Consider the following 14,711-nt stretch of genomic DNA (forward strand, 5'->3'; position numbering starts at 1 on the left):
TATATTATAATGAGTGACACTTTGACACCAGATGTCATTGGTCGAAGAGTTGAAGTTAACGGAGAACATGCAACAGTACATTTTGCTGGCGTTGTCCCTCCCGTGGCAGGACCCTGGTTAGGAGTAGAATGGGACAATCCCGAGAGAGGAAAGCATGATGGGAGCCACGAAGGGACTGTGTATTTTAAATGCAGGTATTTTTATGTAGGATCCTGTTTGATGCCTATGGTGGGACAAAAGTATAGCTGCTTTTTTTTTTTTTTCAACAAACTCCTATTCATCCTTAAAGACCCAGCTCAGATTCTACATCTTTTCAGAATATACTCAAGATCAGGGACTTTTGTTGTGCTATGGATCCTTTTGGCAGGCATAAAATAATACTTTTAAAAGCAGGAAATAAATATATTACAAAGGAAATAGTTACATTGAAATATAGTAATCAAAATATTTTTTAAAAATTGATGCCTGCCTTTCTTTCTTTCTCTCTCTCTCTCCCTCCCTCCCTTTCCTCCCTCCCTCCCTTCCTCCCTCCCTCTGTGGCCCGGGCTGCAATCCACTCAGCCCGCTGCTGCCCGCGCCGCGGACTGCCTGGGACTAGCCTGCTTTTTCTCCTTTGCCTGCAGGCACGCGTTCGCCATCTTGGCGACGCTGGTCGCCAGCTCCTGACGCCGAGTGCTCTGCCCGCCTCAGCCTCCCGAGGTACTGGGACTGCAGACGGAGCTCGGTGTTGCCCGGGCTGGAGTGCGGTGGCGTGGTCTGGCCTCGCGGCAGCCTCCGCCTCCCAGCCGCCTGCCTTGGCCTACCAGGGTGCTGGGATTGCAGCCCCTGCCCTGCCGCCGCCCCGTCTGGGAGGTGGGGAGCGTCTCTGCCCGGCCACCCATCGTCTGGGAAGTGAGGAGTGCCTCTGCCCGGCCACCCATCGTCTGGGAAGTGAGGAGCGCCTCTGCCCGGCCACCCATCGTCTGGGAAGTGAGGAGCGCCTCTGCCCGGCCGCCCCGTCTGGGAAGTGAGGAGCGCCTCTGCCCGGGCGCCCCGTCCGGGAAGAAGTGAGGAGCGCCTCTGCCCGGCCGCCCCGTCCGGGAAGAAGTGAGGAGCGCCTCTGCCCGGCCGCCCCGTCCGGGAAGAAGTGAGGAGCGCCTCTGCCCGGCCGCCCCGTCCGGGAAGAAGTGAGGAGCGCCTCTGCCCGGCCACCCATCGTCTGGGAAGTGAGGAGCGCCTCTGCCCGGCCGCCCCGTCCGGGAAGTGAGGAGTGCCTCTGCCCGGCCACCCATCGTCTGGGAAGTGAGGAGCGCCTCTGCCCGGCCACCCATCGTCTGGGAAGTGAGGAGCGCCTCTGCCCGGCCACCTATCGTCTGGGAAGAAGTGAGGAGCGTCTCTGCCTGGCCGCCCTGTCTGGGAAGTGAGGAGCGCCTCTGCCCGGCCGCCCCGTGTCTGGGAAGAAGTGAGGAGCGCCTCTGCCAGGCCGCTCCGTCTGGGAGGTCTACCACGGAGGCCAGAAGCAATGTAGGGGCTGGACGTGGTGGCTCACGCCTGTGTTCCCGGCACTCTAGGGGGCGAGGCGGGTTGATCACTTCGGGCTAGGAGTTCGAGACCAGTCTGGCCAACTTGGCGAAACATGAAAAATACAGCAGACAAACTAGCCAACCAACTCAGTGACAACAAAACAGGTCTACCCTGGAGTCATACTCTAATTTTTTCTATTTTCCTCCCTTTCTGATCCTTTATCCCACTTTCTTTTTCTTCCTCTTCCTTCTCCCTCTTCTTTGTCAAATAGAGGATTGAGTTATTATCACTGATCCATATAAAGTCCCTCTCTCATTTATTTTAACTCCCACCCCCCATTTCTATTCCCCGACTTCCCATGTGCAACCTTCCTAATATGTTTGATACGCATCTTTTTGTTTGTATGTATTTTTAGAAAATGTTTATTGTTTTTTGTGTGCAAAAAAAAATTAATAAAAAAAAAGAAAAAAAAAGGCAAAGATAACAGGAAGACACCTCAGCTTCAGATTCTTGTCTTCTAATGTTTTTATTATTACTATTATTATTATTATTATTCAGCATGGGAGCCCAGTGGCATGCTGTTGAGTTCCAGCTCTGCCCTCAGGCCACTCCCTCCACCAGCAGCCACATCCACCAGCAATGGCAGGCCACATCTACAGACCAGTTCTGCTCAGCTCACACCCTCCAACAAGAGCAGACCACTTCTAGGGACTACCGCCACCTGCACCCTGGCAAGTTTCTTCTCCATCTGAAGGCTTGGAAGCCATGTTGTCTTCCAAGAAGTTTGCATCTCAGCCTTGGTTGAGGCAGGGAGACCCTTCTGGTCCTAAGTTTCTTTATTGTTTACTCTACCTCAGCCTACAAGTTATAGCTCCTTAAAGTCTTCTTTGGCCCCTCTGAGTAGTTAAGCACTTTCGTCTAGTAAACAAGCCTTTACTTATTAAATTTGTCCTGTTCAAATAATGGGTGTGGTTTCTGTCTCCTTGCTGAACACAGACTGATACATAAGGTTTACCAAAGAGAATGAAACTTGGTATGAATGAATAGCAGGTGGAAAGGTATGCAGACAAGAAAAAGGCTGTCAGGAAATTCCAAGTAGGTAGTTCAATAGAACTGGAGGGTGGGCTGTGGGTGGGACAGGGCTGATGAAGACAGATCTGATTCTGAAGGAATTTTTTTAAGTTATGAATTCTGCTTTCATTCTGTAAACAGGGATCCATGGTGGATTTCAAGCAAGATTCATGACAGATTTGCATTTTAGAAAAATCTCCTGGGTGGCAGTGTAAGAATAACAAGATGAGTACAAAACTTAGAGGGAGGCAGAGCAGTGAAAGAATACTGACTGACATTTCTAGAACTCACGAACACCTCCAGTTGCTTCTATTCCCAGGACACAGGAACATTACACTTCCCAGCTTGTTAATGTTATGCGTGGCCCCCTAATTTCCTTTGGCTGCTGAATTATGAAGAAACTGATGTGAATTACTTATGAGTCAAAGCGGTTAAGAACCAGTGCTTAATTATCCATGCTCCCTTCTTCTGCTGATACAAACCCTGAAGCCTCATATTGAGAAGACAGAGTTAGGAGACAGTGGACTCCCCACCAACCTGGGCCCTGAGTGACACAATATGACAATACACAGCCCCTTGCTGTCTTGGTTTAAGGAGCGTAAGGAGAAACAACCCACTGGGATTTTAGGCCCCTTAGATTTGGGACTACATGTTCCTGCAGCATGAACTTGTCTATCCTGACTCCATGCAGAGACTTTCTTCTCTCTCTTTTCAGCCAGAATTATAGTTAAACATGGAGTTTGTGACATAGATGACAAACTCTTGGATGAATACACTGAAGTGGCCCTGAGGTTAATACAGAGTTCTGTGTCTCTCGATCTGGAAACCAGTCTTGAAAGAGTAAACATCAACTGCCTGGCACTTCACAGCCTCGATTCAGCCATGGTTGTCATCATTTGCCATCACATCAATTCACACAAAGATCAAATACTGGTGATCCACAGCAGCTTAAAATCATCTTTTATATATATATGCATATATATATGTATGTTTTTTCTATACACTATTGTTATTAGGAGAAGAATTTGACAGACAGCTTTAACTTCAAGAGAGCAAAAAAATCATCCAAGCTGAGTATTGTCAAAAGAATTTCCCCCATAGCTCACAAACACTGCTATTCAAATTGTGGTCTCTGTCCAGTAATAAATACAGATCCATGACAAGATAAGTAAAGAAATTGAACTGACTATTGGCAGCCAGGCACGGTAGCTCACGCTTACAATCCCAGCACTTTGGCAGGCCAATGCAGGGGATCACTTGAGGCCAGGAGTTCGAAACCAGCCTGGCCAACATGGCAAAACCCTGTCTCTACTAAAAATACAAAAATTAGCTGAGCATGGTGGCGGGCGCCTGTAATCCCAGCTACTTGGGAGGCTGAGGCAGGAGAATCACGTGAACCGGGAGGCAGAGGTTGCAGTGAGCAGAGATCGTGCCATTGCACTCCAGCCTGGGCGACAAGAGCAAAACTCTGTCACCAAAAAAAAAAAATATATTGGCCATCATCTCTTCAAACTGTTTATGTTGTCACACAGCTTTGGTGGCCTATTTTTTTGTTTTGTTTTGTTTTCACTCGTTTCTTTGTGTCTCAGTTTAGGTTATTTATTTATTTATTGTTTTGAGACAGGGTCTCACTCTGTCACAGTTCAGGTAATTTCAATCAACCTTCGCGTTCACTGCTTTGTTCTTCAGTTGTGTTTGACAGAGAAGGAGCACCATCATCTCAGACAAACACTGTCACTTTAAATACCAACTCTCTTTCTAGCCTCATACATTTCAAGGAAATCACTTCTCTTCTAACTACAATCAGCCAGAAAGAGCAAACAGTAAAACACAGATAACACAGCTCCAGCACAGAGGGAAGTAGGGGAAAGTCTCTTGGTAACTGCCATACTTCACTCTCATACAGTGCGCCCAGTGAAACAGTGGCCTTAATAAGCACATTCCTTTCCCTTCAGGTGCACTAAGATAGGGAAGCTAAACGCAAACTCAGGGGGTATGCCTGCAGCTGCAAAAAAAAAAAAAAAAAACTTGTGGAAACAAACACACAACTCTCCCTCCCAAATAAACACAACAAAAATCACAAAAGCGTCCAAGCCTCCAATAAACTCTCCTACCCTAAATCCTTAAACACTCTTAGTCTGTAAAAAAAATGAGCCTCTAACCTAACTCAGCCAAAAGCCCCTCTCAGGTTTGTTTGCTCTAAAATAAACCTGTCCTTAACTGCCAAGCCACCTTTCATGTTTCTTTCCTTTTTCTTTAATTCTTACAGGGTTGAGTCTACTGATAGGCCTGTCAAATGCATACTTCATCTCTGCTACCATTGCTGTTTTTTCTTCTGGCATTCCCATTAGACTCTTCCTTACAGCTTCCATCTCTCTGTTGACATTCCCCATCTATTCATGCATGTGGTCCACCTGAGTCTGGTTCTGTTGATTGATTTTTCTCCTGACAGTGGGTTGTTTTTAGTTGCTCTTGTGTGTCCTGTGATCTTTGATTGAATGTTTGACATGTGTAAGACAGTAGAGACTGAAGCAAGAAGCATTTATGCCTGGAAATGGGCATGCATTTCCTTCTACTACCTGCTGGTGTGAGAGGTTGAGGTGATCTAGTGATGAGTTGAACTGGGTCTGGGTTTTGCTGTTGCCATTTTAGTTCAGTGCACCACTGGCTTCAAATCCCCCTAGTGCTACTGCATCCCTTGGTAAGGGCTGGGCTCACAATATTCATGCTCCACCCTCAGCTTTATACCTTCCCCATGTGCTCATCCATATTTTTTGGCCATCCCTTGCTGTAGACTGCTATTATTTGTTACCTGGTGCTTGCTGACCTGGTGTGGGGTCAGGGCCACTGTCTGTTGTTTTGTTCCAGTCTCAGTGTGAGGCAGGACCAGTGTTCCAGGGTCCAGAGAATGAGGCTTTTTATCCATCCTTTCTTCCCCAGGAGGAGGGGCATTCTAATGGACTGGGACAATTTCCTGCCCGCAATTGCCGTGGGCATTTTTCTTTTCCTTCCCAATGTGAACCCCAAAAATCTGAGACATGTCTCAGTTAATTTAGAAAGTTTATTTTGCCAAGGTTGACAACGAGCACCCATGACACAGCCTCAGGAGGTTCTGATGACATGTGCCCAAGGTGGTAGGGACACTGCTTGGTTTTATACATTTTAGGGAGACTTGAGACATCAATCAATATGTGTAAGAGGTACATTGGTTCAGTCTGGAAAGGTGGGACAACTCAAGATGAAAATGGGACAACTCAAAGCAGGCAGGGGGCTTCCAGGTCATAGGTATATAAGAGACAAATGGTTGCATTCTTTTGAGTTTATGGTTAGCCTCTCCAAATAAGGCAATCAGATATGCATTCATGTCAGTGAACAGAGGGGTGACTTTGAACAGAATGGGAGGCAGGTTTCCCCTAAGTAGTTCCCAGCTTGACTTTTCCTTTTAGCTTAGTGATTCTGCAGCACCAAGATTTATTTACCTTTCACACCACCAACCTCAGTGGGATTTTCCTGCAGCCTGAGGCCAGCAGGGTTTTCTGCCCTTTCCCCAGCAGGTATGGCTTTTGTTTGTTCCAGAAGAATAGTCTGGAAGAGCTTTGTGCATTTCCTGCAGTGGCAGCTGCTCCCCTGCCCTAGGCTGGCACTGTTGTGGGAGGCTCTCTCTGGTCTCTCACTCTGTGCCCAATACATTCATGTGTGAGGGGGGCTCGGTGGCCGTCTATAGAGAAGCACTTGCAAGCGAGTGTGACCTCTGCTTGTCCAAAGATCCCAGGAGGTCCACACTTTCAGACTGACTCACACATAGCCTTCAGTGATTCTTTAAAGGCATCGACTGAGCCAGTCTTCCCCACCTGTGTGGCAGAGCTTTCTCTTTCTCATGCTTGGCCACAGACAGCCATGTTCACACCTCCTCTCCTCAGAGGCTCTTGCCTTCCTTCAACCTCAGGCTGAATGGTTGCCCTGTGACTTCAGCTTCTGATGGGTTCAGGGAAAGGTATGATCTTATAGATTATCTCTTGTTTTACTGTTACCAGAGGAGTGAGGCCCATTCTGATTTTCTACTTCCTAGGTGGCAACTGGAAGCCAGAGCAATGTTTGCAAACATCAGTCAGATCACATCTCCTCATTGCTGAAAACCATGCTGAACACAATCAGAATGAAATCTCTATTTGGTGCAGGGGAGCTTTTAAGCTCCACATGGCCTGGCCCTGGTGTCCTCTCAACCTCAGCCCTCCTGACTCTCCAGGGCCCACTGTCCCCGGCCATATGAAGCTCATTCTCAGAGAAGTCCTCCACTTTTCATTCCTGCCCTGAGGGGTTTGCCTGGCTTTTCCCTCTGCCAGGAATGCTATTTCCTCCATTCTCACTCAGGTCAGAGGGGATGTTCCTTATCCTACAATCCTCAGTTCAAAGGTTACCCTCTCTGAGAGCCCTCCCCTCTTTCCAAAGTTTTCCCTCTCCCTGATCCCATAAAAGTTCAAACATCTTACCACGTTACATATGATTTTGGAAGCTTCTCAAAATTTATTTTTGGAATAAACGAGATGGATGAGGACAAGATTTCTCCCAGCCATATTTATTTGGTCCTCAATATTTTGCTCAAATTATGCAGGTTGTAAGCTAAGGTTCTCAACCTTAGCTGAAACAACGGCGTCCACCTGCCGAGAGTGAAAGCCCACAATAGGCTGTTCTGGGCACCTGGAGGCAGATGGGGTCAGGGACCGGACGTCTTTATAGGATCAGTCTCCTGGGATCATTCAGGGACCACAAAGATATCCAGTTTTCTGTAGGAAGCAAGACATCTGGTGAGTGCTCTATTCTACTTCAATCCTCACTCACTCTCACCAGTGAAGCTGCCTTAGGAACAACACCAGCCAAGCAGGGAGGGTGTTTGGCTTGGGGAAGAAATGATCTATTGACTCCAAAGCAGCCTCTGTGCTAGTGGAGACCCCATCTCAAGAGGAGGGATGGCAGACTCCACAATTCCCAGCTGTCAATACAGGAAGGGGCTTCGTTTTCCTGGGTCACTGAAAAAGAACAAGAGAACTCTAGGGACTTGGTCCTGGAGAAGACTCAGGGGGACCGTCCCTCCCAGAAACACTCTGGGAAAAGGTTGTGGAGTTGTTTTTATCTATAAATGTCCATATCTGATAGTTCAGGATTTCTTGCTTTTTAGGGTTTCACTAAAGTTTTAGGTTACTAAGAATAAAAATTCCAGTTAACACATACTTCTGTATACAAAATATGCTAGAAAGGGTTATGTTATTCGTGAAAAAAAGAATAATTTTGTCTAATTCAGAAGTTATCGGAAAGTTAGTTCAAATTACAGATTTGAAAAGCTTATTTATGAAACAATGTAGTAAGGAATCATTAAGTAGGGGAGAAAGATGCGAAAAAAGTTTAAATAATAAAATATTCTTTAAAACCTGATAGAGAATTGGAGACATTTGGCTAATTAACATTTTCATTGTTAAAGCCAAGTCTTGATTAAAGTCAAATAAGAAGTATTGTAAAGAAATGAATCAGCAGTTTGGCAATTCTTTTTTAAATATAGTTAAGCATGAAGCTGGGTTTAGTGTGGAGCCAAATTTCACATACATGCTTGCATTACTTCACACTGTTTACCGTTTTGCTTGGATAGTGCTAGAGTACTTATTGCTCTTGTGCCTAAACTGAATTTCTTAATTGCACAGAATTTATAATAATATTGATGAACTTAAGGATATTAAATTGTGTATCAGGAATAAAATATGTAATATATGGGTTCTGGGGATCGGTAACACTGTAGCCTCCAAGGTATATTGAGCAGGAAAATTTAGGGTTGGTCTCCTGTTTTTTGTTTCTGCTTCTAGTTTTCATTCATTTGCTGTTTATTCTCCTCTAGCTTTGTGTGTATGTATATGTGTACGCATATATATAAAACCATGATTTTTTTTTTTAGTTCCTAGTGGAAGGCTTTTACTTGGTTCTGTGAATAGTTATTTTGTTTCCTATGCATTTCTGGCAAATCATTATTTGTTCCATTTATCTGGAATTTCTACACTGCATTTGTTGGGCCACAGGAGTTAATGGAGCACACCAGCTTTCTATCCTTAAACTAATTTTTTGGATTCTAGGCTCCCTGATACTTTAAGTGTGTTGAATATACTCTAATAAATAGAATTTGAGTCACATTTCTCTCTCTCTTTGCCTAATTTCTCCAAAATTAGTAAACTATTGGTGAATATTCTTAATTCATGGCAATGTGTTTGTTTGCACACAGTCAAGCGGGGTCAACTAGGGCCACTCAGGGAGAGAGAACCCAGAAACATGGCATGCTGGCAAAAGGGTAAGAATTCCTTACCAGCCAGTCACTGGCCTCTTTCTGTCTGCACAAACTGGTTAAATAAATAGTAAAAGTCACTGTTTATCTCCTCTGTAAAGTTTTAATTAATACAAAAGAGCTTTAATTAATTGGTTTAATAATAATAAGAGCGTAAATCAAATATTTCATCAGAAAAGTGAAAAATGTAATGACTTTTATTTAGTTCATGTGACTTGAGTAATCTTTGGGAAATAAAGACTGTTTTAAAGATTGTTGGTAAAATACAAATGTCTTCAAAATGTAAACATGTGGCCTAAGTTATGTTCAAATATTAGGTTTGCTAAATGCTTTAAGGTCACAAACTGCTTCTTTAGCTTTTGAAAATGGTTTAACTTGTCTGTTTTCCCCCAGGTAAGGCCTGAGGACATGTGGAGGTGGCCGCATCCCTAGCTAATGCTGGAAATAATCAAACCTTATCAGAACATAACTTACCAGGTTTTATGTTAAAATTAAAATTGCTGAGAGTCACCATTATAACATGTAATTAAGACTACTAGAAACAGTTTTACATGCAAGGTGTGTAAGAACAGTAGAATTTTTTTTTGTAAAATATTATAAAGGGTTTTTGCTTATTTAAAATTTCTGAGTTATCATTTTGGCAAAATAAATAATGTGTGGTAATCTGGAATTCCAAAATCAAACTTCAGTTTTAAAATTTTCTTTCCTGGTGCCTAGCTTTTTGAATGGATCAGAGGGCCCTTGAAAACATCTGGAAAAGAAGTAAACGTGTTTAGGTATACGGGATTGCCAAAATGATGTTCAATCTTCTTTAGGTTATATTTTTGTGAATAATACTGACATATATTCCAAAATTGTATGGCATTTCTAAAATTCTAATGTGTAAGTATATGCTATCAATTATAATTATGGTTATTATGTTAAGTTACTGTAAACCACAGAAATAACCAAATTTCCTTGTATAAAGCTACTAACCCAAGTAGAACAAAAAAAAAATTAAATGCCAAGAAAAGTCAGATTCTCACGTTAAACCAGCTGATACTGAAATTGTTTAGATATACAATTTGAATAAACTTCACAGTCTAAGTCAAATTACCTTTGATAACTCATCAGTTATCAGTGCTATGCACCTAATTTAGAAAAACAACTGATATTCGAGAGGATATACGTCTAATGTTAATAAGCATGGACTCATGGAGAACCAGGATGACCACCTTGTCCTTCTTGAGTCCTTAAAGCTTTTATTATTGTAGGGAAAAGAAAGAGAGATCAGACTGTTACTGTGTCTATGTAGAAAGGAAAGACATAAGAGACTCCATTTTGAAAAAGAGCTGTACTTTAAAACAATTGCTTTGCTGAGATGTTGTTAATTTGTAGCTTTGCCCCAACCACTTTGCCCCAGCCACTTTGACCCAACCTGGAGCTCACAAAAACATGTGTTGCATGAAATCAAGGTTTAAGGGATCTAGGGCTGTGCAGGACATGCCTTGTTAACAAAATGTTTACAAGCAGTATACTTGGTAAAAGTCATCACTATTCTCTAGTCTCAATAAACCAGGGGCACAATGCACTGCGGAAAGCCGCAGGGACCTCTGCCCTTGAAAGCTGGTATTGTCCAAGGTTTCTCCCCATGTGATATTCTGAAATATGGCCTCGTGGGATGAGAAAGACCTGACCATCCCCCAGCCCGACCCCCCATAAAGGGTCTGTGCTGAGGTGGATTAGTAAAAGAGGAAAGCCTCTTGCAGCTGAGATAGAGGAAAGCCACTGTCTCCTGCCTGCCCCTGGGAACTGAATGTCCTGGTATAAAACCCGATTGTACATTTGTTCAATTATGAGATAGGAGAAAAACCGCCCTATGGTGGGAGGCGAGACATGTTTGCAGCAATGCTGCCTTGTTATTCTTTACTCCACTGAGATGTTTGGGTGGAGAGAAACATAAATCTGGCCTACGTGCACATCCAGGCATAGTACCTTCCCTTGAACTTAATTATGACATAGATACTTTTGCTCACATGTTTGTTGCTGACCTTCTCCTTATTATCACCCTGCCCTCCTACTACATTCCTTTTTGCTGAAATAATGAAGATAATAATCAATAAAAACTGAGGGAACTCAGAGACCGGTGCCAGTGCAGGGCCTTGGTATGCCGAGCGCCAGTCCCCTGGGCCTACTGTTGTTTCTCTATACTTTGTCTCTGTGTCTTATTTCTTTTCTCAGTCTCTCGTCCCACCTGACTAGAAATACCCACAGGTGTGGAGGGGCAGGCCACCCCTTCATCTATTGAAAGTTCTGCGTTCCATGACTCATCATGGAAAAGATAAAATAATCCAAAGTGAATACATTCATGTAGTAACTTACAAATTACTAAAATAGTTTATAACCAATGTTTGGCTCTATATTAGTGGGAAAACAATTAAAGCTTCAGGTACATTTGGTCACCTGGTGGGCCATTTGAACATTTCGTAAAGGGATTTCACTCAGTTGTTATTTTCAGTGCATGTTTTCTGGTTGTATAAAAGCTTTCTTGTCCAGGCACAGTGGCTCACGCCTGTAATCCCAGCACTTTGGGAGGCTGAGGCAGGTGGATCACCTGAAGTCAGGAGTTCGAGACCAGCCTGGCCAAAATGGCGAAATCCTGCCTCTGCTAAAAATACAAAAAGTTAGCCAGCCATGGTGGAGGGTGCCTGTAATCCCAGCTACTCAGAAGGATGAGGCAGGAGAATCACTTGAATCTAGGAGGCAGAGGTTGCAGTGAGCCGAGATCGTACCATTGCACTCCAACCTGGGTGACACAGCAAGACTCTCTGTTTCCAAAAAAAAAAAAAGCTTTCCCATGCCAGAGGGCTGATGTTATCACAGTAGATTATTATGCTACAGTGTAGTTTCACCAGGTAAAGAAAACTTTTTACGGTTTGGATCTTCTGAGAACGTCAAAGAAAAACTGTCCTTGCCATCCTCACTATTACAAAACTTCAGGACCTTGAACTTTGGGTTCATAATCTCACAACTGAGAAGGGTACCTCATCACTCTTGGAACCGTACACCCATTGAAATCCTTAAGGTAAAACTAGCCAGGAAAGTTTCTCCCCAGAAGAAGATGGCATCTTGATGTGAACAGCTTTTTCCACGTTCACAGATTAAGACTTCTATTATCATGAAACTCGTTGAATATTTTTTCTTGCTTACGCCTCTATAAACAATAGACGTGGATAGGGGGTCAGTCTGTTATGTGCACTTATGGGGTATACTTTTATTTGTGAAGAAGTTTACAGCCAGCCTTATACATGGATAGACTTATACTTTGATAGATAAAAGATGAAGACGCAATGTAGTTACAAAACTTTAATGGTACATACATTGCCTCAGAATCAGTTATGAACAAAACATTGGTTCATTCCTTTTAACCCACATCATGGGTTAAAAAGAACACTGCCAGGAGGTCTTCACTATTTTAGAAGGGCATCATTTGTTAGGCCCTTTTTCCATGGTTTAAAGTAAAAAAAGCAATGATTAGAAATGTATCCCTCGTGATGGACTCTATAGTAAATTATACCGTAAAGGACACAAGAAACTTAAAATTCTCTTGTGAAAGTTATAATAGAATTGGCTGAACAAGAAGTATCTGTGCCACTGCTGGCACTTGTGGCCGATGGAAAAATACATCAGGTGAAAATTATAGAAATTCAGTGGTAGGGGATTAACAAAGAGACTACTTGTTAAGTGAGTAGACTCTTTATCTAGCTCATTCTTTGCTCTATTTGATTTTAGGATGTTTGACTTATGGGGACCTCCAAACTCTTTGTATTGTACTCCAAACTCTTTGTAATATCCTCCCAATAGTCATAAGAATAGTCTCCCTGGTGCACTGTATTCTCTCTAAGGTTTCAAACGCTTGCATGCAGCCATGTCTAGAACATCACATGGTCTCCCTTCAACCAGAATGACAAGAGCTGAAAGGAATGTGCAACCTTGAGGACACTGCAACCTACCAATGATGTGCTGAGACCGGAAACCCAAAATGATGGTAGCTGAGAGTGGCGCTAAGGCCCTAAGTTTTGGTCACACTCTCACCTAAGTGAGAACCTGACCACAAAGGGGGAATATTTTTAAACAAAATTCTGCGAGGCCATTGTTTTGGACTAAGCTCACGCACTAGGCCCCAGCAGAACAAACCAAGCCAAAAGGGAGTTATCTGTGCTAAGAGTTTAAGGAAACACACAGATTCTAGAACAGACCAAGGTTTGTTTTTTCTCCTGCAAATCTCTATAACAAACATTCCTGACAACATAGATATCCACCCGCTGAAGTTCCCATTAAATCTTTTAACCAAATTCATTTCCTCTCACCTAGAGACCATCAAGCTTCAGATAGTCATGCAACAAAGGTTCCAGCCAGTTCCAGGTGAAGACACCACCCCTGGCCATCAAGAAGCTACTCTGCCTCCACTAGACAGAGCAGGGTGAGAGTTCTGTGATCGCCAATAGGTAGGGACTAGGCCCCAAGCCAGCATGTAGCAGTTACAGAAGAAAGACCATTGGTCCTTCTGTCTCCCAGAAAGATGTATGGGAATCACATCTTTCAGGGGGAAAATGAGGCAGTAAAGTAGGGTCTGGAGGCAGGGAACATGAGGCCGATTCACACTTCAGCTATGACAGCAAATATCCTCTGCATAGGGTATACACCAAGTAAATGACTTTGTAACTTTAATTCATCCTCTCCATTTACATAAAGCATACACCAAGTAACCAATAGAATCCTCTAAAGGATATTTAAACTCCCAAAAATTCTATAACGGGGCCCTTAAGCCCCCATGCTTGGGCCCTTGCCCAGACTGTAGAGAGTAGTTTCATTTTCAATAAATCCCTTCATTCCTTCCTTGTTTTGTTTGTGCATTTTGTCCAATTCTTTGTTCAAGACACCAAGAACCTGGACACCCTCCACCAGTGACACTAACCTGGAGCTTCCTTCCGCACTTCCTCTTCCTCCTCTAAGAAAGTCACATGGGTCTGCCGGTCCTCAGGACAGGTGCTGAGCACATGTGTGCTGGACATGCTGGGCAGACAGAGTTGGGGAGGCTGTGGGCAGGACCCTCCCCAACACCCCTTCTCCACTTTCCACTTTGTCCCCCTCTTCCCCTTGAAGGGCCCTAAAGGGCACTGGGGCAGTCAGACCCATCTGTGGAAGCTCCCACCCCCACCTCCTTAGAGAGCAGCAGGGACCCCTCACTCTTGAGTGCCCCTCCAAGGGTGTCAAGACAGCAAGCCAGGGAGACAAGAGAATCAGAGTTCCTGGCCCAGAAAGAATACAGGCAGAGGGCATGGGGAGATCCCCTGGCCCAGAGCCAGAAACAAGAGTTCAGCCAGGTGTGGAATGGGTCCAGCCCTGGCATGGAGTAGACGCCCTCGAGGGCAGAGGGGGCCCTGTGCCCAGGGCCTTTTCACCACTGTGGAGACAGGCCCCCGTGTGAGGTGGCAAGCGGGCTGGGTGACAGTGAAGGCCTCTCTCATCTGAGTTATGAATCAGGGCTGCCAAACCAGGAGTGACTTGAGGCTCCCCCACCCCAAAAAGCTCCCCAACCCCAGGCTGCACACAGCACTCCCTCTGGGATCAGCAGCCTGCAGGGGTATCCTCAGTCTCAGACCAGGGGGCCACACAGGGACCCTGAGGACTCCAGAGGCCCAGGCCTGTGGGGCTCATCCCTGAGGGGACCCGATGGGCTCAGTGAAGATGCTGACCATGTCTGTTTCTTTTTTTCTCAGCCAAACTGGAGCGAGGGTCCTCAAGGGCATCCCCTGGCATTGGGCCCATCTGC

The 14,711-nt window shown here is 44.5% G+C and overlaps 1 pseudogene; it reads left to right on the top strand.

Moving 5' to 3' along the window:
• The window catches only part of LOC116810745 (large ribosomal subunit protein eL8-like), a 29,665-nt pseudogene extending 15,299 nt beyond the window's left edge, over positions 1-14,366 (top strand).
• Positions 14,367-14,711: the final 345 nt, after the last annotated feature.

This window comes from Hylobates moloch, unplaced genomic scaffold, assembly GCF_009828535.3.
Source record: "Hylobates moloch isolate HMO894 unplaced genomic scaffold, HMol_V3 SCAFFOLD_1, whole genome shotgun sequence".
NCBI classification, from domain to species: Eukaryota; Metazoa; Chordata; class Mammalia; order Primates; family Hylobatidae; genus Hylobates; species Hylobates moloch.